The sequence below is a fragment of the Schistocerca serialis genome, chromosome 5, assembly GCF_023864345.2.
Source record: "Schistocerca serialis cubense isolate TAMUIC-IGC-003099 chromosome 5, iqSchSeri2.2, whole genome shotgun sequence".
Classification (NCBI taxonomy): domain Eukaryota; kingdom Metazoa; phylum Arthropoda; class Insecta; order Orthoptera; family Acrididae; genus Schistocerca; species Schistocerca serialis.
The window spans coordinates 680,650,187-680,670,628 of record NC_064642.1 but is presented as its reverse complement, the minus strand read 5'-3'; the positions used below and the strand labels follow the sequence as shown (position 1 = coordinate 680,670,628).

Here is a 20,442-nt window from a genome sequence, read left to right as displayed (position 1 = left end):
AGTGGCAAATGGAGTGAGTCGCGCACTCGTCGCCGGCGGCGCCGGTCAGCGCCGAGTCGAGCAGGTCGCAGCGGCTCCCGCTTCTCGCCGACTGCTCCGCTCCGGCCGATTAGCAGCTACCGCCGCCGCCGCCGCGCCAGGTGGACACGGGCCTTAACAGCCACTCGCCGCCCCCGCCGCCCCACCCGCCCCCACCACCCGTTAGCCTAACGCCCGCTCGTTAGCTAACTGACCGGCTCCCACCCCCACCGCCACCCACCACCTGCTCCAGATCGCCGTTTAGCACGTCGCTTCGCTGCCCCTCTGGTTCGGGACCACCGCTCTGACTCCGAGGCTGGAGGCGCATCTGCTGTAGAACTGCGTCACTGTCGTATCTGACGGATACTCGCGTTATATCTCACTCCGAGACAAGGGCGTCCGAAAATTATGTAATCTGTTTTAGTATTTTGTTCATCTTCAGCAACTGTAGTTGTAAGTATGGAACTAATCCGCAACCAGCTGCATTAATGAAATTTAATTTCTTAACCGATTTCAGTCACCTAGTGCCCTTCTTCAGAAGGCTAGAACTATGGTAATACTTGCAAGAGCCAACAATAGGATTCATACAGCGTATTGCTGTTGTCATATGCATGTCTAGTATGAAACGTAGGTGCAAAACATCTTCAGACGTGAAACTTCCTGTCAGATTAAAACTGTGTGCCCGACCGAGACTCGAACTCGGGACCTTTGCCTTTCGCAGGTAAGTACTCTGAAAATCTCATTCTGAAAACATCCCCCAGGCTGTGGCTAAGCCATGTCTTCGCAGTATCCTTTCTTTCAGGAGTGCTAGTTCTACAAGGTTTGTAGGAGAGTTTCTGTAAAGTTTGGAAGGTAGGAGACGCGATACTGGCAGAAGTAGAGCTGTGAGGACCGGGCTGGAGTCGTGCTTCGGTAGCTCAGATGGTGGAGCACTTGCCCGCGAAAGGCAAAGGTCCCGAGTTCGAGTCTCGGTCGGGCACACAATTTTAATCTTCCAGGAAGTTTCATATCAGCGCACACTCCGCTGCAGAGTGAAAATCTCATTCTGGAATCTTCAGACTTCTTAATTTCCATTTGTTACTGTATTTGAGCAACCAGTTTCAGTGTTACATTACGTCATCTTTAGACCCCGTGAATGACGTGTGGGGAAATACCCCACCTCTGGTCCATTAAAAATAGGGGGTGGCATTCACTGACTGGTATCCCTATATTCGTTCTTGATACAGCGATCCCTTCGATCATCATTTGCCGACTGTGACGATCGAAGGGATCGTGTGTTAATAACAAACATATGGGTACCAGTTAGTGAATGCTGACCTCTATTTTGACTCGAACAGAGGCGGGATTCTTCCTGCACGTCGGTAGGGCGGCCTGAATATGGCGTAATGTAGAACTGAAACTGGTTGCTCATACAAAATAATAAATGGAAATTTAGATATCTGAATGTGTTTTGCGTCGACATTTTATACTGAACAACTGAGGTCTGGCAACCATCTGTATAAAGATGGACTTAGTCTGGCATGATGTCTGCACTTATTAATAAGATGTGAGTGTCAACAATGAGATGAATGCAGCATATTGCTGTTGTGATGTGGTTCATAGTGCCAGCCTGGCATGTTGTTTGTTTCCTTTATAGCATAAATTCTGTGACTCTTCCTGATTCTAAAAATACATAACTTTTGCAGAATACGTCATTATTTTCTTGTTTTAACGCCTTACCAAAGCAGATGCGCCGCTTCACACTACTGTCAATCACAAAATCTTGCCTACAACGTCTCGTTACATGATTTTGACGCCTCTCTTTTCACAACAACTCGTTTTGTGTAGCAGCCTCGAAGAACATATCAACTGTACTACGAGCAAGAATGTAGTGCACTAGGTATTTCTGACGATACAAGTAGATTCCTTGAGTTTGCTTACGTTATTCGCGAGCGTTCGTGTTGTAAACTTGTTGTTGTGACTACGTATTTCAACCCTTTTACATCATAAAGTGCCATAAATGAAAAAAAAAATTAATTTCAGCCATAAATTTTACGGTAACCGTGAGCAGACTAGGCATCACAAGTGTGGGCAACATGAGAAGAGGACTGCTACGACTGACAGGCAACGTGTCTCTGAAGCTGAAAAAGCTGCTGAAAGCATAACAAAGGACGCCAGAATTACAAAGAAAAGAAAGAAAACTAAAAACGATGAAAAGGACAGTAAGAATGATTAAGATTTTGCTTGTTATCGTTGACAAGAAAATGACACGCAAATATTTAGTTTCAATTTCCCGTAATAAACTTTTTCCCATACTTAGCTGTCATTGTCTCATCCAGTATTAAAAATACGAAACCAAAATGTTGAATAAAAAGTAATGTAGTCCTTGCCTTCACAGCAAACCATATTATTCAACAATGTATTAAATATTTTAAGCTGGACTGTGTTATGTATTTTTAAATTACTCAGATAAAAAATTGACTTCTAAAAATATTGTTTTTCAAAGCATCCAGAAAAACGAATTTGTAAATTTTCCTGGTTCACTGTTTCAACAAGCTAATAAGTAAAAAAATAAAATTGGTTTTGACCTCTTATTTCGAATAGCGTGGAAGTGTAGTGTTCAGAAAATAACAATTGTACATAATTCAGTAAGTAACATATAAATCGATATTCACTCAAGTAGGTACTCCACAGTTTTTAAATATTTTTACGAGGAAATCACAATATATTACTTATTTGGTTAAGGTTTCCTTATAGTAACTATTAAAGTTTTTGTGATATTAATTTTCGAAATTCTAGTGAATACTACAAGCTATGACGTCCATCTCTCTTCAGATTTATCCGAGGTACTGGCACAAAGTCTGCTGGTAAGGGGCAATGCGCAACCACCCCTCCTACCCTCTTGGGCCAAATAATAGTGGAATAGTGGGTAAAACTCCTACCAGGACTCGAACCGAGTACTTCCAAGTTGAGTGCCATCGTACAGGGGTAATAATAAAAAAGTAATGTTTGCAGTAAGGAGTGGACTATTGTTCAGCTGTGCGCCTGAGTCAATAGCGCGCGTATTGGTAGTGGAGAGCGTCGGTGGAGGGGAACCGGGCGGATTGGCTGCCCCCCGCGGCGTGGGAGCCCCGACACGCGTCGCACCCCCTCCCCGTACCACGCATGTATTATTTATCGCGGTATTGGACACTGTTTAAAATTCATTAACAAACTCGCAGCTGGGAACACAAAAGTTATCCGACATTAATTTTAAGTCATTGTTTGGCTACGGCATCGGCAAACGTTATTTTGCTGTGACGGGGCGGGCTGGTAGTGGGGCAGTATCCACAGCACGCTCGAAATACACTTGGTAGCTTTACCCCCAACCCCCTTTGCACTGGAACGTCGACGATTACACGCGGCTTCCGATGTTGGCATAAGCAATGCTTCTTGGTGTCAAATTTTAATGCACACAATGCTTACAGTGATGCTCTAACATTTCTATCATTGGGCACACAAGAAAAAATGTACGATTGTTTCATTGGATTTGAGGTGCGTTCAAAAATATGGTTTAAAACTTTTGCGATATTTTGTCATTTCTTTAAATTATTACATGTCACCACGAGTCTCAATTTTACTTTATTTGTTGTACTGTTGTGCAAATTTAGCCTTACAGCAGTTTAAAGTGTCTGGAAATTGTTGAGAATAAACTCTAAAATAAAAAAAAGGCACACCACGAACGAATTATGCGAATGGGATGGTAATCGGTAGATGTGATGCACATGTAAGGGCAAACAAATGATTATAGAATGAGATTTTCACTCAGCAGCGGAGTGTGCGCTGATATGAAACTTCCTGGCAGATTAAAACTGTGCGGGGTCGGGACTCGAACTCGGGACCTTTGCCTTTCGCGGGCAAGTGCTCTACCAACTTTTTTTTAATCTCTTTTTGTTCGTTTTCGTTCGATTCATCTGCTCGGTGCGGACGTCGCAAGACACCCGTTTCAGTTCGTTATGGATCCATTAATTCAGTTTTTTTTTATTACAGCTAACCCTCTGACCGAACACGCTGAGTTACCGTGCCGGCACCAACTGAGCTGCCCAAGCACGACTCACGCCCCGTCCTCACAGCTTTACTTCTGCCAGTACCTCGTCTCCTACCTTCCAGACTTTACAGAAGCTCTCCTGCGAACCTTGCAGAACTAGCACTCCTGAAAGAAAGGATATTGCGTAGACATGGCTTAGCCACACCCTGAGGGGTGTTTCCAGAATGAGATTTTCACTCTGTAGAGGAGTGTGCGCTGATATGAAACTTCCTGGCAGTTTAAAACTGTGTGCCGGGCCGAGACTCGAACTCGGGACCTTTGCCTTTCGCGGGCAAGTGCTCTACCAACTGAGCTACCCAAGCACGACTACGCGCCGTGCTCACAGCTTTACTTCTGCCAGTACCTCGTCTGCTACCTTGCCCGCGAAAGGCAAAGGTCCCGAGTTTGAGTCTCGGCCCGGCACACAGTTTTAATCTGCCAGGAAGTTTCAAATGTTTATAGTTTTAGAAAAACTGCACGATTTTTTCGAAAGAAATAGTTTCATAAACTGAGCAAGTCACAAACGGGTCGGTCCACTTCTGGTCATTATTCTAGCAGCTGTCCGGATTGGCATTAATTGGTAGTGTTGTTGGACGTCCTTCTGAGTGATTTCGTGCCAAATTCTATCGAGATGTCGCATTTGAGGGACAAAATCCGGAGCTGGTTGGTGGGATTTGCCCATAATGCTCCACACGTTTTCAATTGGGGAGACATCTGGCGGCCTTACTGACCAAGGTAGGTTTTGGCAAGCACGAAGGCAAACAGCAGAAACCCTCGCCGTGTGAAGGCGGGAATTGTCTTTTTGAAATGTAAGCCCAGGATAACTTGAGATGAAGGGAAACAAAACGCAGGGTAGAAAAAAAAATGGTTCAAATGGCTCTGAGCACTATGGGACTCAACTACTGAGGTCATTAGTCCCCTAGAACTTAGAAATAGTTAAACCTAACTAACCTAAGGACATCACAAACATCCATGCCCGAGACAGGATTCGAACCTGCGACCGTAGCGGTCTTGCGGTTCCAGACTGCAGCGCCTTTAACCGCACGGCCACTTCCGCCGGCAGCGTAGAATATCGTCGAAGTACACTGTACTATAAGGGTAAGGATTACAACCATATGGGTTCTGCTATGAAAATAAATAGTCCACCAGAGCATCAGTATCGGATTCCGTTTTGTAGAGAGACGGCGGGTAACAGGTTGTTATCCCATAGCTATCTGGATTGCCGCCAGACACGACTTTGCTGGTCATCTGGTCTCATTTGCCGGCCGGAATGGCCGAGCGGTTCTAGGTGCTGCAGTCTGGAGCCGCGCGACCGCTACGGTTGCAGGTTCGAATCCTGCCTCGGGCATGGATGTGTGTGATATCCTTAGGTTAGTTAGGTTTAAGTAGTTCTAAGTTCTAGAGGACTGATGACCTCAGAAATTAAGTCCCATGGTGCTCAGAGCCATTTGAACCATTCTTTGGTCTCAGTTCTATATTGCCACTCATCACTGAAGAAAATTCTACCTCAGTCAACGGTATTCCAATCCGAAGTCGTGTCTGGAGACGCCCCCAGACAGCAGTGGGATACCAAGCTGATTGTCGCCCACCATACTGCCAGACAACAAGAATGACGCTCTGAGGTGTCATTTCTTTTCACAGCAGAACCCCTTTTTTAGTCATCGCCGCACCATTACGGCACAACGGGACTTTGCCTACCAAAAGCGCCAATTGGACAGAACAAGGGCTACTATTCCAGTGGATGACCGCTACCTACGGGTTATAGCTCGGAGGAACCCTAACAGCAACGCCACCATGTTGAATAATGCTTTTCGTACCGCCACAGGGCGTCGAGCTACGACTCAAACTGTGCACAATAGGTTGCATCGTGCCCAACTTCACTCCCGACGTCCATGGCGAATTCCATCTTTGCAACAATGACACTATGCAACGCGATACAGATGGGCCCAGCAACATGCCGAATAGGACGCTCAGGATTGGCATCAAGTTCCCTTCACCGTTGAGTGTCGCATATACCTTCAACCAGACAATCGTCGGAGACGTATTTGGATGCAACCCGGTCAGGCTGAACACCTCGGATACACTATCCAGCGACTGCGTCAAGGTGGAGGTTCCCTGCTGCTTTGGGGTGGCGTTATGTGGGGCCGACGTACGTTCTGGTGGCTCTGAGCACTATGGGACTTAACATCTATGGTCATCAGTCCCCTAGAACTTAGAACTACTTAACCCTAACTAACCTAAGGACATCACACAACACCCAGTCATCACGAGGCAGAGAAAATCCCTGACCCCGCCGGGAATCGAACCCGGGAACCCGGGCGTGGGAAGCGAGAACGCTACCGCACGACCACGAGCTGCGGACACGTTCTGGTGGTCATGGAAGGCGCCGTAACAGCTATAAGATACGTGAATGCCATCCTCCGACCGATAGTGCAACCACATCGGCAGCATATTGGCGAGGCATTCGTCTTCATGAACGGCAATTCCCGTCCAGGATAACGACGTCGCTCGAGTAGAGTGGCAAGAATCTTCTCCAGATATGAACCCCATCGAACATGCCTGGGATAGATTTAAAAGGGCTGTTTATGGAAGACTTGACCCACCAACCACTCTGAGGGATCTACGCCGAATCGCCGTGGAGAAGTGGGACAATCTGGACCAACAGTGCCTTGATGAACTTGTGGCAGTATGCCACGACGAATACAGGCAAGCATCAATGCAAGAGGACGTGCTACTGGGTATTAGAGGAACCGGTGTGTACAGCAATCTGGACCACCACCTCTGACGGTCTCGCTGTATGGTGGTACAACATGCAATGTGTGGTTTTCATGAGCAATAAAAAGGGCGGAAATTATGTTAATATTGATCTCTATTCAAATTTTCTGTACAGGTTCCGGAACTCTCGGAACCGAGGTAATGCAAAATTTGTTTTAATGTGCGTACATCCGATGGGTCTGAATAACTCATATAAAACACTAGCTCGATAAATATGTTATGAAGTATAGAAAACCCAGCAACAGTTTTGAAACAAGACGTAAGAGGTCACTGCTTTAAGAGAAATCTTACTTCTTATTGATTACGAACCACACCAGTAGATGATTTCTGCACCAGTGCTACATTAGTAGAGACACAGAGACACGTTCTGTTTGCTGTGACTTTAAACTTTCCTCTTGTCGCTGTATAAATTAGACTGTGTGGTTCCGTGCGGAAAATTCCCCTCGCGAGGCTGGGTAGAGGCAGTTCTCTAGATATCAGTCACGCAGGGTCGCGATATCGCTACCTGGGCTGAAATTCTGCGTAGCTCGCGTCTGGCCTTCCGTGTATTGTGCATTAAACATCAAATTGCCTAGAGTGAAATGGGATCAGATGCCGCGCAAAATGCAACGAAAAAAATCGAAAAAAACTGGCGAACGGTAAAGCAGGCTGGCACTACTCAAAGAATACAGTAGAAATTACTGATGTGAAATAAAAGAGTGGTATTTTTCATGTTCGTCATCATCAAATGATAAATCTAAATCACCTATCTATAAATTCGACAATAATTCAAAAAGTTCAAGGTGTTCTAAAATTCCGTGTAACTATTGACGAGGAGAACACGACAAGTGCCATAACACAATTTTGCAGAGACTTCGCCGAGTGTAAGAGGAGTGAAACTAAGCGGACCCCTGTCTTGGCTTATCTGTAGATACTCGACCATTTCTGAGAAAACGACAGTCAAAGTTTTCACGCGCGACGACTTTAGGAGAAATGGTGACACAGTAGCATTCGAAACAAAGAGATTCGTAACAGCATGAACAACGCGCGGTGGAAGGACCGTAGTGACATTTATTCACATGTATCTCACTCTGGAGAAAAACGTATTAACTCTACTGAAGATTTCACAAGTTGGCTATAATTTGGCGGCAAACTACGCGTAATGGATCACTTTACCGAAAAGTGGCACTTCCAGTTGATTATGGATTAAGATACACTACAGCAATTTCTGTGAAAACAGTTTCAAATAATTTTCTTGTGCATTTATTGCCCTTTTTAAAATTAATTCGACATACAGGTAGTAGACTAGTAAGGACACCTTTATTTCAATATACTTTGTAAAACATTCAGGTAGTACACTTATACAAACATGGATAGATAAAAACAAAAGTAAAAATATAGTGGGTTTCAAACACGAGGTGCAGTAACTGTGAATCCGCGTCTTGAGCCGTTGTGCCTCAGGTACGAATGAACTCTTTACGGACTAAAAGGCAAATAAGCTATGCTGAAAACATTGTCTGCCGTTTTCTCAGAAACGATAGAATGTCTGCAGATAAACAGACATGGTTTCACCCGTGGGCCTTTGCGGAGAAACCGTGTTAGGTTTCAGATGTGGCGCCAATGGTTCACAGTAAGCTGAAATTGGAACAAAGATGTTTGTCAAAACGATTAATTTTATGATGTACAAGACTGTTTTGACGGATGTAACGTTCCTGACGTCTTGTGTTTCGATGGTGAGGAAGTCGGGACTGTTAGTCTAGTGATAAACTGCATACCCGACATTCGAATCCCAGTCGACCCACGGAATAGTTCAGTCTGCCTTTAAGCTAGCGTTCACTTCTCTATGGCGTGAAGGTTTACCAGGAAGGATACGTCGTTCCTCTTTCCCCAGTTGGATAAGAGGGGTAGATTAAGGACACGGAAGTCGCTGATGCAGCGTCAAATTGAAAGAATGCACCAGGCCTTTGAGCCACAGGCAATCATTATTAATAATTTTTAATATTTCTAATCAGAACATTTCACCCAATCTAAAAGTTATACTCACAGTTTTTGTTTTGCTGTTCTTGGAATTACGCATTTCGCTTTTTTGGCTGCATTTCAAACTATCAGCCGTTATTGCTGTGCGACTGTTTTGAAAGGAGTGTGCTTGGCGAGAGGTTGATAACACTGTAGTATCTGCGGGCAGCATTGTCTACACCTGAGCGCTTGTGGGGCACTAATGTTTCCAACTTAATATTTTAAAGGTGTTGCGTAAAGGTTAAGGTAAAATTCAACAACGTGTCTGTTTTGCTAGCAACCTTGTTAGATGTTGAAACGGGTCAATCAGAGATGTTCCATTAGGCTCGCTTTTCGACGCAGTTTGCGCACTTGTAACAGTGATTGTCTTTTGCACATTAAATTACTCAGCAACCTCAGGAGAAGACATGGTCTGACTCGTTCGCTTATTTATTGATACACATCCTTCCTAGTCCCTGTATGTGGATGCTTACACAGGTAGATGGAGTAACATACGCAGAGTAGATCCAGTTTTAGCGAAGAACGAAGGCTGATAAATGGGTCAAAAATATACATTAGACTAAAACTTTGTGTGCTGTAGTTGATCATGCGTAACGGGACCTCTTCTCCCCACCACCAGTTTGAAAGTGGAATGGTTTTTTGGCGATCGCCATGGTCCTCATTTAGGCTGAATCTGGGTAACTGGATGGATATGTTCTGCAGAGCAGTCCAATTTAATAGAGGAAACAAATATTTCAACCTGTTTAGCATGTGCTCTTTCAAATTGGTTTATGTTAGGGAAACGAGCCGAGGTACCCTATTTCTGATTATTTTATTAGAACTCGCGCTAATGAGTAGATTAACGGGCAATGATTTTTTCGAAATGGAACCATCGTTCCGCGTTCACACACTCTCTTGCCCTAAGCATTATGGGCTTACCTTTTATTAAATTCTGGCTGGCATTAACTCACCAAGCGAGCGGAGCATTTCATGCGAGGTTTAATACCTTTTCAATTATCGATTCTTCGTGCCCAGTAGGACGGTCATTGTCTGAGTAACCCCACGTGTTCATAATCCGACAGCTGCTAAACTGTGTTATCTTGCATTGTGTAGTACGTAAAAACTCGTGCCGAAAGAATACCTACATGCGATCCATATTATTCTTCTATGAACATCTATATCAATTTTTTTCAAAAATGTTGGCCATCGTGTGTGTCTGATATGGCTTCAGCATCCACTCACTGCGTTTGATCTCTGATTGTCTCGCTGACAGCAGAGCGCAGGATAAATCGCTGCCCACTATTTTTAATTTTATTGAGTGCAAACGTGAGTTATTCATTTTACTCTCCAGTAGTGAACCTTGATATCTCCAACCTGAGGCTGTATCCGCTACCAATGGAATGTGTATCGAAACGATACCACCTACATGATAAGTTGAAGGAACGCCTATTCAGTAATTAGCAATGATGAAGTGTTTCTGCCTGCACCATGGATATTGTATACTACATGTACTCGCAAGAACTCTTGGTGGCAGGCCGCTGTCTTTAAGCGAATAAATGGTCGCTATTCGTGATAAAATGAATCTTATTGATTACATAAGTGATTTTGTTATCATCCGTACCATCACCCATTCCAATGCCAAGACATATTTAATGGAAATAATGAGAAAAATGAGGATTGTGCAGCATGATATAATCCGGCACGCATTACGATACGTTATTCTCTGGGAGGTCTACGTCTCAACTTGCGTACAAACGAAACCCCATCGTTCAGAGCCCGTGTTCAGCTTATTACTATCCCCGATAATCGAAGACAAAATACATACAACCGTCTTTCATGTGGCGACTACTGGTACGATTTAATGCTTCACCCACAGTAGGAACCTTCAGTGTTATGTTAAAAAGTCGAAAATATAAATTAATTTAGTATAAGAAAGATGTGAAATGTTTTTAAATGACAATTTAATTTAAGAAGAATATCCGTTGGCTTTTATAGGCATGCAGAAGAGACAATTTACTTGTGCAAGTCAGTATGATAGCAAACAAATATATTGTCTACAGTAGATGGCATAATTCTGCAAGTATCATTCCTATTTGGCATTAATTAAGGGCTGTGTAGCATCAAAAAGTGTCTAAGACTGCAAAGCTAATGTATTTCACAGTAGCGAAAATGAACAAGTGTTCAGTACTCTGAAGAAATGCACTTTAGAGCCCTTGTTTGCTGGAAATTTTTTTCTTGTTTTGGACCACGCTACCACCTCTGAAAATTGGCTCCTCTATAATCTTACCAAAAACAGCATCCATACAAGTCTTCCATTGCAACAGGTATCAAAACGGTTTTCGCCTATCTTTCGACTCAGCCATTTTCGGACCAGTGTCCCTTACCTGAACCTGATATACTTACCCTTATCCGTGAAAATCCGTAATATCATCACGGAATCACCCTGTGTATGAGGATTCAGAATTCCTTCTGTAGATATCCAGAAGCGTAATCCGTTTAAGGCCAGGTTCTGATTCAAAACGGTCAAAAATTCTATTTTTATTGCATTTTTTAGAATGTTGGGAGGAAAAGTTTTTTTTGATCCGTGAATTACAAAACCTTCTACAGCCCATTTTTCGAAACAGTGTGACGGCGGCGGTGAGACGGTCTCAGCCGGACACGCACGGCTCAGGTAGAAAACTTGCCATGCCGTGACACATGTTCTCAAAATGATTTATATTGCAGTACGCATGCAAACATACTCGCCGTAAAAGTTGACGAAAAACGTGTGCAGGCTTCCGAACGCAGAACATCCAGCTCAGCCAGATCGGCTTCTCTCTCCAAGAACAACAAGGGAATTGCTCCCCAGGAACAATTCGAGTTAGAGGAAGGGTTGATACAGGGTCCTGGAATTACAGAATAAAAGTAAGTAACAAAAACGCTCTTTTGTCAAATTTGGTCATAATCTGTCAAAGCATAATTTTTGGTCCGCCATATTGTATTAGCCATTTTGAATATGTAACTTCAGATTCGTGTTCAGCGACATCAAAAATACATAACAACATATAGTTTTTATGGAAACTGAACTAATAATATGTATAAAAGTTTCCCCAAACTTTAAACAGGTTTTTATCTAGAAACGATTTGTCAGACCTGCGTGCAGCATAAAATAAAAATGTTTCAACTTATTAACGTCTACCTCTGACCCGCGAAAAGTAAACACATTTCTTGGGAGATTATACCTATAACATATGAAACCTGTTACTATTAACTATTTTTTGTGAAGTCGTTAACAGAGAAACAAACCCTCAAAAATCCAACTCAGAGTTCGAGTTATCACCATATCTCTAAATTTAAGGTTATTTCTTTTTGGTTAAATATAAGCTCCCATAAAATTAACGTGGTATCGACTGATGGTATCCACTTTTGATTTCAGATAACTCTTGAGGGGCTACACTGCACGCATTCTGCGTACTTCAAATTCACAGGTCCTTGAGCAGTCCATAATTACGGGCGCCATTTTTTTTGTATCGAAAATCTAAAATAAAGTTGAAAGTATGATCAGTCATAATTCCAAACAGATCATTTGTATGTGTTTTCATTGTCTCAAAAAAATTTCGATACTTTGCCTATTTTTTGCTTATTTCAATGAGAACCCGAGTTTAAGAAAAAGCTACGAACACACAGAGGTTTGCAGGAAAAGCAAAATCTGGAGACATGGAAAGGCGTGGACCCAAGAGATAAAACAACTCCACGATAAACGAATGCAGGAACATTGGGCGGCAGCTAAATCTCGGAAATGAAGTGGTCCGTAATTGGCCGAAAAGTAGGAAAAAGAACAATACAAGGAAGAAGAAGAGGAGGAAGCAATCAATTCCCACAACTTTGGTAAAGTCTCATGTTATGTAGTACAAACACTGGTCTGCAAATTGTCGCTGCAGGAGGGTATCAACAAGGAAACTGCAGCTTGTTTCCGTCGTTTCCACCTAAATTCGATAAGTCAGTTACTCCGCTTTTTCTTTTTCGTTACTGGAGGGTCTTTTCCCTTGTGTCTTTCCTTATTCATCTTCCTGAGGTTCTCTGGTGCTGCCTCTGGATTCACGAATTGTGTCAGAATTATTGATAACTGCGGGTATGCAAGCCCGTGCCTTTGCGACCGTACCTGGTTGGTATGTTACCGGTCAAGCCGCAAGACCATTCGCGTAAGCACACCCTAGAAGGAGCAACTGAAAAGTAGCAACGAAATCTGGAAACTGATAACCGTAAAAACGCAAACGATTTTAGCAAAGAGAAGATAATTAAATAGGGAGTATGGGTTATGAATGCTACAACATCTACTCACCCCTCGGATCGCGCGTGGGATAGTGCTGCGAATAGAGGAGAGGAAACAATAGATAGACATCAGTAAGTTGAATGAAAACGTTGTTAGAACGACGGTTCTGTTTTTCTTTGAACAGACGTCGCGTACGTTAGATTTTCTCTTCTTTTTTTTTTTGCAGGCCCACTTAAGGAGCTCTTTAATCATAGGAGTGTAGCCTCGCGGGATGCAGGGTAGGCGCTGCCATTTTTCGTTAACGAGCGGCACGGCCGCTGACTCCTCGGCTTGGCGGGTCACATCGTAAAAGTGTTGGCTGGAGACAGTGGCGCCAGAAATGTTGCGCCACTGCAAAGTGCTGCAAATGAAAAGAGGCTGGCGCGACGCCACTTAGGGGCACACACGCGTCCTGCTCTTCCCTCTTAAAACACGGCAAAAATACGGGCGAAAATGTGACACTGCCTGCGGATGTATTTCTGCCGCTGTATTTATTGCGTTTTGTACTGGGCTCTTGGCTGCGTTCGGCGAGTCTTGGCCCGCGAGTGTAGCGCCGCCTGTCGTCGGCAAAGAAGTGCCTCCCCCTTGTACGGCCGCTCTCAGAAGTGGTAATGGTGCTGGCCGCGGCGAAGAGATTTTATCGAGCAGTTACGGATGTCAGCCGATCCATTTCTCTCGCTGCAAAAAACGCGGAAAGCCAAAGTTCGGCCTATACACTAGCAAAGAGTACGCGTAAGTCGCCTTCAGCTTCGTAACCCTCAAACATATCTTACAAGAGATGCAAATGCAATGCAAAGAATCTAGTCAGATTCCCAGGAGATTTCAAAGTCGCGTAAAGATATGGTAGTTGTGCTATATGTCCAAAAACGTAGAGTTGTCCAGTCTCTTCGCACAAGTACTTGTTTTAAACGATTTGTGGGAATGGGAAATGGACTGATCACAAATGCTGAATTGTAGATAAAGCAGTCTTGTACTTCCGTCCGCTGAGGAGATACCCGGGAAAGTCTGTCTACAAAGGAGACTGTATACAAGATACAAGTGCGCCTTGTGCTATAATATCACTCGGCTTTGTGGGACCCAAATTATAATCAATGCGGGATTGTGAAGATGTAAAAATGAGGGCAACACGAATAGTTACAGATTTATTTGTCCTACTGGAGAACGCCACGGAGTTGCTGAATAACTTGAATAGCATGGCAGGAAAGTAAAAACAAACTGTACTAGGCTTTCCCAACACTTGATAGATCTGCATTTAGGAGAGACAATGGTAAGAGCGGAGGTAAGTTGGTCTTCTGGTGTAGCTTAAGTGTTGAAGGAACTGCTTGTTTCAGGTTGGGTGATTATGGGGTTAGGTGCGATGTGGAGGTGCAGTCGGTAGTGTTGGAGTACGGATGGGATACTGCGACACCAAGGAAATACAAGACACGATGTGCCAGTTACTGTCCTGAAGACACGCAAAATGGTTCAAATGGCTGTGCTCATTAGTCCCCTAGAACTTAGAACTACTTAAACCTAACTAACCTAAGGACATCACACACATCCATGCCCGAGGCAGGATTCGAACCTGTAACTGTAGCAGCAGCGCAGTTCCGGAATGAAGTGCCTAGCATCGTTCGGCCACAGCGGCCGGTGAACGTGGGTTCGCAGCTGTGATCTATCTGAAGTGTATTAAAGAAATTTTGCGAAAGGCGTCCATCTTGCTGCACGCGGCTTCATGTCTGACAGTTTCCTACATTCCATATCAACCTGTGGAACCTATGAAGTCCAGGTGGGTGATGAAGAACACTCAGGATTGTAGAACACTCAGTATAATGGCGTTTATTGAAACTGAACTACACTTCTCGAACAATCACTATATACACACAAAAACAAATAACTTGTCGACGACCATTCATCAAGAACGTCGGTGAGGTCCGTAGGAGCTGGTCCTAGCTCGACGAGGAACTGGCTGTACTGCTGCTGCACTGGCCTTATAAAGCCGGAGGAGGCCGGCGGAGTACTCCAACTTTCCCTGTATCTGTGAGGCGACCTCTGCAGAAAAAGGCTCGCATTAGTCTCTAGCAAGTTCTGTTTGTTTTGAAGAATTGTTTTCCTCTTGGTTGCACCTACAAGTGCTTGTGTATGTTATATGGTACACAGGGGTGTCTTGAGTGTAGTCTGCCTGGCAGGGGCTGCCTGTGGCAGATGTAACAGGTGATCCGAATGCAATCAGAATAAAGGCTCCTCCAGAAAACACCATAGGGGTCACCACGCATCCGAGGCCTCTACAGCAGGAAACCATGGGGTTAGGTTGGGGGGTCAGGCTGAGGTTCAAAAGAAGAAATAAAAAGGAGGGAGGGGAGCGGTACACAGGGGTGTCTTGAGTTTAGTCTGCCTGGCAGGGGACGTCTGTGGCAGACGTAACAGGTGATCCGAATGCAATCTTGACAGATCAGAAAAATGGCTCCTCCACAAAACACCATAGGGGTCACCACGCATCCGAGGCCTCTACAGCAGGAAACCATGGGGTTAGGTTGGGGGATCAGGCCGAGGTTCAAAAGAAGAAATAAAAAGGATGGAGGGGAGCACTACAATGCAAAGTGGATAGGGAAGGACAAGTTACATAGATACATCTGATGGGAGGGATGGATAGCAGGAGCTACATGGAGCATGGTTGGATACATGTCAAGAAACGGAGATGAGGTCTCAGCGTGGTCCTGGGATTTGCATTACGGATGTGGGAGTACCAGCGTGAGGAAGCCTGTGATGAGAGGCGGGCGGGCACCCGGAGTCGGGATCGCGGGTCGATGCGCGGGCGGGCCGCGACTGTGTCTCTGGCGCCGGCTAATTGCCTTTGCGCGCGCCTACTAATTCCGGCAAATCCCGCCGCGTGGCGTGGCGCTGCATTACGCCACCCCAGACGGAACGCCTAATTATCGCGTCGTGAATCACCGGCGGGGGCGGCAGCGGCGGCGGGCGTCTCCTAGACTAGCGCCGGTACCAGGATGGAGCCCCGTGGACAACCCAGCCTTCCCAACCGTGTTAACGAGCGGCGCGTGCCGCGCCAGAGGCGTGTGCCGCGCCAGAGGCGTGTGCGGTGTGCCCTTCGCGGCTGAGTCTCTCACAACATAATCGACGAAAGATTCACTCTCAGCGCACACACTGCGTCGAATCGCAGTTTACACGCTAGCTGGCGACGTGCGGATACGAGATATTCGATGAATCCGCAACACAGTTTTCGGGAACCAGAAGCAGTAGAATAAACGTCAGAGAACCGAGAGCTTCTACGAGTATAGCTGAGGTGTTAAGGTAGCGATACGCTTAGTCTACTACGCCCCCACCCAGCAAACCACCTTACGTGTGTGTGTGTGTGTGTGTGTGTGTGTGTGTGTGTGTGTGTGTGTGTGTGTGTGTGTGCGGAAAGGTACGTCTCACCTCTATTAACCACCCAATCAACACTAAAGGCAGCTCCGAGGGAAAATAAGGCCCTGTCCGTCACGAAATAGAAACTACTTTGACAATCAAAAATGTTTTATCTTCAACAGTTAGTTACACCTTTCAGCTACCAATCAGCGGTATGCCAAAACTGCATTATCCTTGTCAGAGCAAGCAGCCGCCTGTCTACAGTTCATTGTGTGTGCCGAAATGTGGTCTTCATAGCCCACGGTTCATGCGAACAGAGATGAAACACAGGGTGAGTACTGTGTAGGATCAAACACGTTCCATTAGAAACGTTGCAGGAGCGTCATCATTCCCTGTGCAGAGTGCGCCCGAGAATTGTCACGAAGAAGGAAACTCCCGACAGTTATGTTATGTGGGCTGCATGACATCGGGCGAAATCTCTCAATAGTCTCTCAATAGGCAGCTCTCTACAGCTCATTGTGTGTGCGGAAATGTTGTCTTCAGAGCCCGCGGTTCAAGCGAACAGAGATGAAATACAGGGCGAGTACTGTGTAGGACCATTAGAAACGTTGCAGGAGCGTTTTCGTTGCCTGTGCGGAGTGCGCCCGGGAATTGTCACGAAGAAGAAAACTAACAGTTAAGTTATCGCCTGACATCAGGCGAAATTACTCAATAGGCTCTCATACTTGCCTGGAGACACTTTATTTTGTGCATATTTAAGTGCTCACTTTGCGCTCAGTACTGAAAAGACGGACGTGACGCTATCGACGGGTATACTAGAGACACTGCCATCTGGGCAAAACTTCATAATATTTTGGCTGTTGTTTCCATTCCGCGATCGATCGGACCTTACTTTCCGAAGAGCCCTCGTATGTTGCTATGTTTCCATCAATCGTTTGTATACTGTGCGTCGATCTGACTAAGAATATCGTAATCAGGAATGTGTTCACAGTAATAGAAATAGCTTCTGTAAATCTAAATTATTTATGCTGAAAAGATGTCCAGTATCCAGAGAGAACAATGGCGCAGTATGGTTACATATCACTCTGTGCATACCAGTTGACCTTTGACCGATTTTCAATTTGTGTGTATCCCAGCGGTGTACAGAGTGCGACACAGCTCTCGTCGTCACATCACCGTGCCCCGGTACAACAACAAGCCTTGAGAGTCATAACCAATGATGGCATACATCCTTAGACCATAGCTCACACAGGCCGCGCACGTCGTGATTGTATCGAAACCAGAATCTCGATGAACTGAGTCCTGGCAGTAGCCATTTGCAGGAAACTTCTGGACTACAGTTCATTTTATCTTAACTGTTTCTTCTTTTCTTCTTCGCGGATGGATCACTTAGGACCACGCGTAATCAACATTTGTTGGCCTTCCTTTTCGCCCAGTATTCCTTCATAAACAACTAATGGGCTAGCTTTCGTTGCGTAGACCATGTATGTCGGTTAGTTTTTCTCTCTTCTTCCTCAAAACCCCGTGTGTTTGTGATTTTTCTGATTTCATTTCTATCATGTAGATTTGGAGACCCTAATTCTCTCAGGTCTTTTTCCGTCTGTCTGTACCATTTCGGTCTTGTAGTTTTGTTCTTTAAAAATGTATGGATTTTGTGCGTTAACCTGCTTGAGTCCATTCTTTCTAAGTGCCCCATGAATTGGATTATTCTCATGCACATTGTGTCTGTTATTTTGGAGATCTTTTTATATATTTCTGCATTGGGTTTTGGATAATGTACCCCATCTATAGTTCTTGGTCCTAGGATTTTCCTCATTATCTTACGGTCTTTCACTTCTAATTCCTCTTTTAGTGTTCTGTGTTGAAGGTTTAGTGTCTCAGATGCGTAAAGAGCTTCGGGTCTAATTACTGTTGTGTAGTGTCGTATTTTGCAGTTCCACGAGAGACTCTTTTTGTTGTAAAAGTTTTTTTGTTAACTGAAACGCCGTCTCCATTTTCTGGACTCTTGATCTGACAGATTTCTTTTCATTACAATTTTCTGCAATCCATTCACCAAAATATTTAAATTCTTTTACTCGAGAGATGCAGTTATTACCAATTTTGAGATCAGAAGGTGCATCTTTGACGTCAGTCATAAATTTTGTTTTTTCAAATGAAATTTGTAATCCTATTTTAGCTGCCTGTTCTTGTACTAATTCTAGACGTTTCCGTGCATCGGTAATGTCTTGTGCGATCAGTGCCATGTCATCAGCAAATGCTAAACAGTGTAATTCTATGCCCTTATGTCTTGGTCCCAGTCTGTGTGCTGGTGCACCTGCTTTTTTCCATTCTCTAACAACTTTTTCAAGAGCACAATTGAAGAGCACTGGCGACAGTACATCCCCTTGTCGTACTCCTGTGTAATATTTGCAGTAAGGATTTCTTTATCACAGTGCTGAAATTTTATGAAGTGTTTGGTTGCTGGTAGTTGTTTAAAAAACGTGAAAAAACTGCGATCGTTCGAGAGAAAATCACTGAATTTACAGACTGAAGGAGTGATGCCGTGGCCAAGCAGATTGTGAATCAACGTTGCAAACTGACTGAGACGAGTCGTTACGTATCTATCTCGTAAAAATATGTTGGTGCTCAGGTCAAAAACTCGATGAATGATGAAGTTTTTAGACGACACAAAATTATTATTCTGTACGAAATAAGGCAAAAGTCACAAAACAAACTCTTAGTTTGAGTGAAATAGTCTTGCGGAAGTAAAATTCACGAAATCACAGACATAATGTTATTCTGTTGTTTGTCAAAAGAAAGAGCTCTCAATACAGTGTTCCAAACTATGTGTTATCGCTTCACTTTCTCAAATACAAAAACGATAAATATTATATTACTAACGATAATTTTGGAGAAATTAGGTTAATCGTACAAGTAATTTGTAATAATAATGTTGAGTGCTAACTTTGACAAGGAATACATAAAGGCTTGTGTGCTCTATATGTACCTATCGTGTAAATATGCTAGGTGCAGTTATGAATGGCTGTGTCGATGGGCGTTAATTTTGGAAGCCATAAGAAGTTAACATTCATATCACAAAACGGTTGTGACTAGTGTTGTGGTTCATTCTGGTCTTCTCCTTTAATAACAGTGGTGTTGTTTCATTATTTATTTTCATTCTCCCGTTTCATGTTTGGCACGATTTATTATTTTTTAGATACCTTACAAATCTGACTCCTGTTTTTTAAGAAATAAAAAGGTCTTCTGTACGGTAGTTCCAGTCTGCATCTATTTAAAACATAGCAAAGACCTTCACTTTCAATGTTATACGACACATTTATTTGGGTAAGAAAAGGCTCTAAGTACTATGGGACTTAACATCTGATGTCATCAGTCTCCTAGACTGAGAACTACTTAAACCTAAGGACATCACACACTTCCATGCCCGAGGCCGGATTCGAACACGCGAGCGTAGCACCAGTGCGGTTCCGGACTGAAGCGCCTAGAACCGCTCGGCCACGGCGGCCGGCTATTTGGGTAAGAGAACATGGCGATTGCGCACCAGAGGTAAGTTGCTGCCTGCACTTTTAAGGCTGCTCTTTATCACATGCGTTAGCTATCATAGAGAAGGATTTTGCAATACTTTTTTAAGGAATATTTAAGATCGTTTGTCACTTACCATAGAGAATATACACTGAAGCGCCAAAGAAACTGGTACAGACATGGGTATTCAAATACAGAGATATGTAAACAGGCAGAATACGGTGTTGTGGTCTGCGACGCCTATGTAAGACAAGTGTCCGGTGCAGTTGTTACATCGGTTACTGCTGCTACAATGGCAAGTTATCAAGATTTAAGTGAGTTTGAACGTGGTATTACAGTCCGCGCACGAGCGATGAGACACAGCATCTCCGAGGTAGCGATGAAGTGGGGATTTTCCCGTACGACTATTTCACGAGTGCACCGTGAATATCAGGAATCTGGTAAAAAATCAAATCTCCGATATCACTGCGGCCGA

General features: G+C 44.1%; 1 protein-coding gene and 1 non-coding gene across 2 annotated transcripts in view; one reads left to right on the top strand and one right to left on the bottom strand.

Annotated features, from left to right (window-relative positions):
* The window catches only part of LOC126482175 (uncharacterized), a 163,408-nt gene that overhangs the window by 95,384 nt on the left and 47,582 nt on the right, over window positions 1-20,442 (top strand). The window lies entirely within an intron of this gene.
* Trnas-cga (transfer RNA serine (anticodon CGA)) lies at window positions 4,313-4,387 on the bottom strand. The gene has a single exon. It is a non-coding gene; the product is annotated as a tRNA-Ser (tRNA).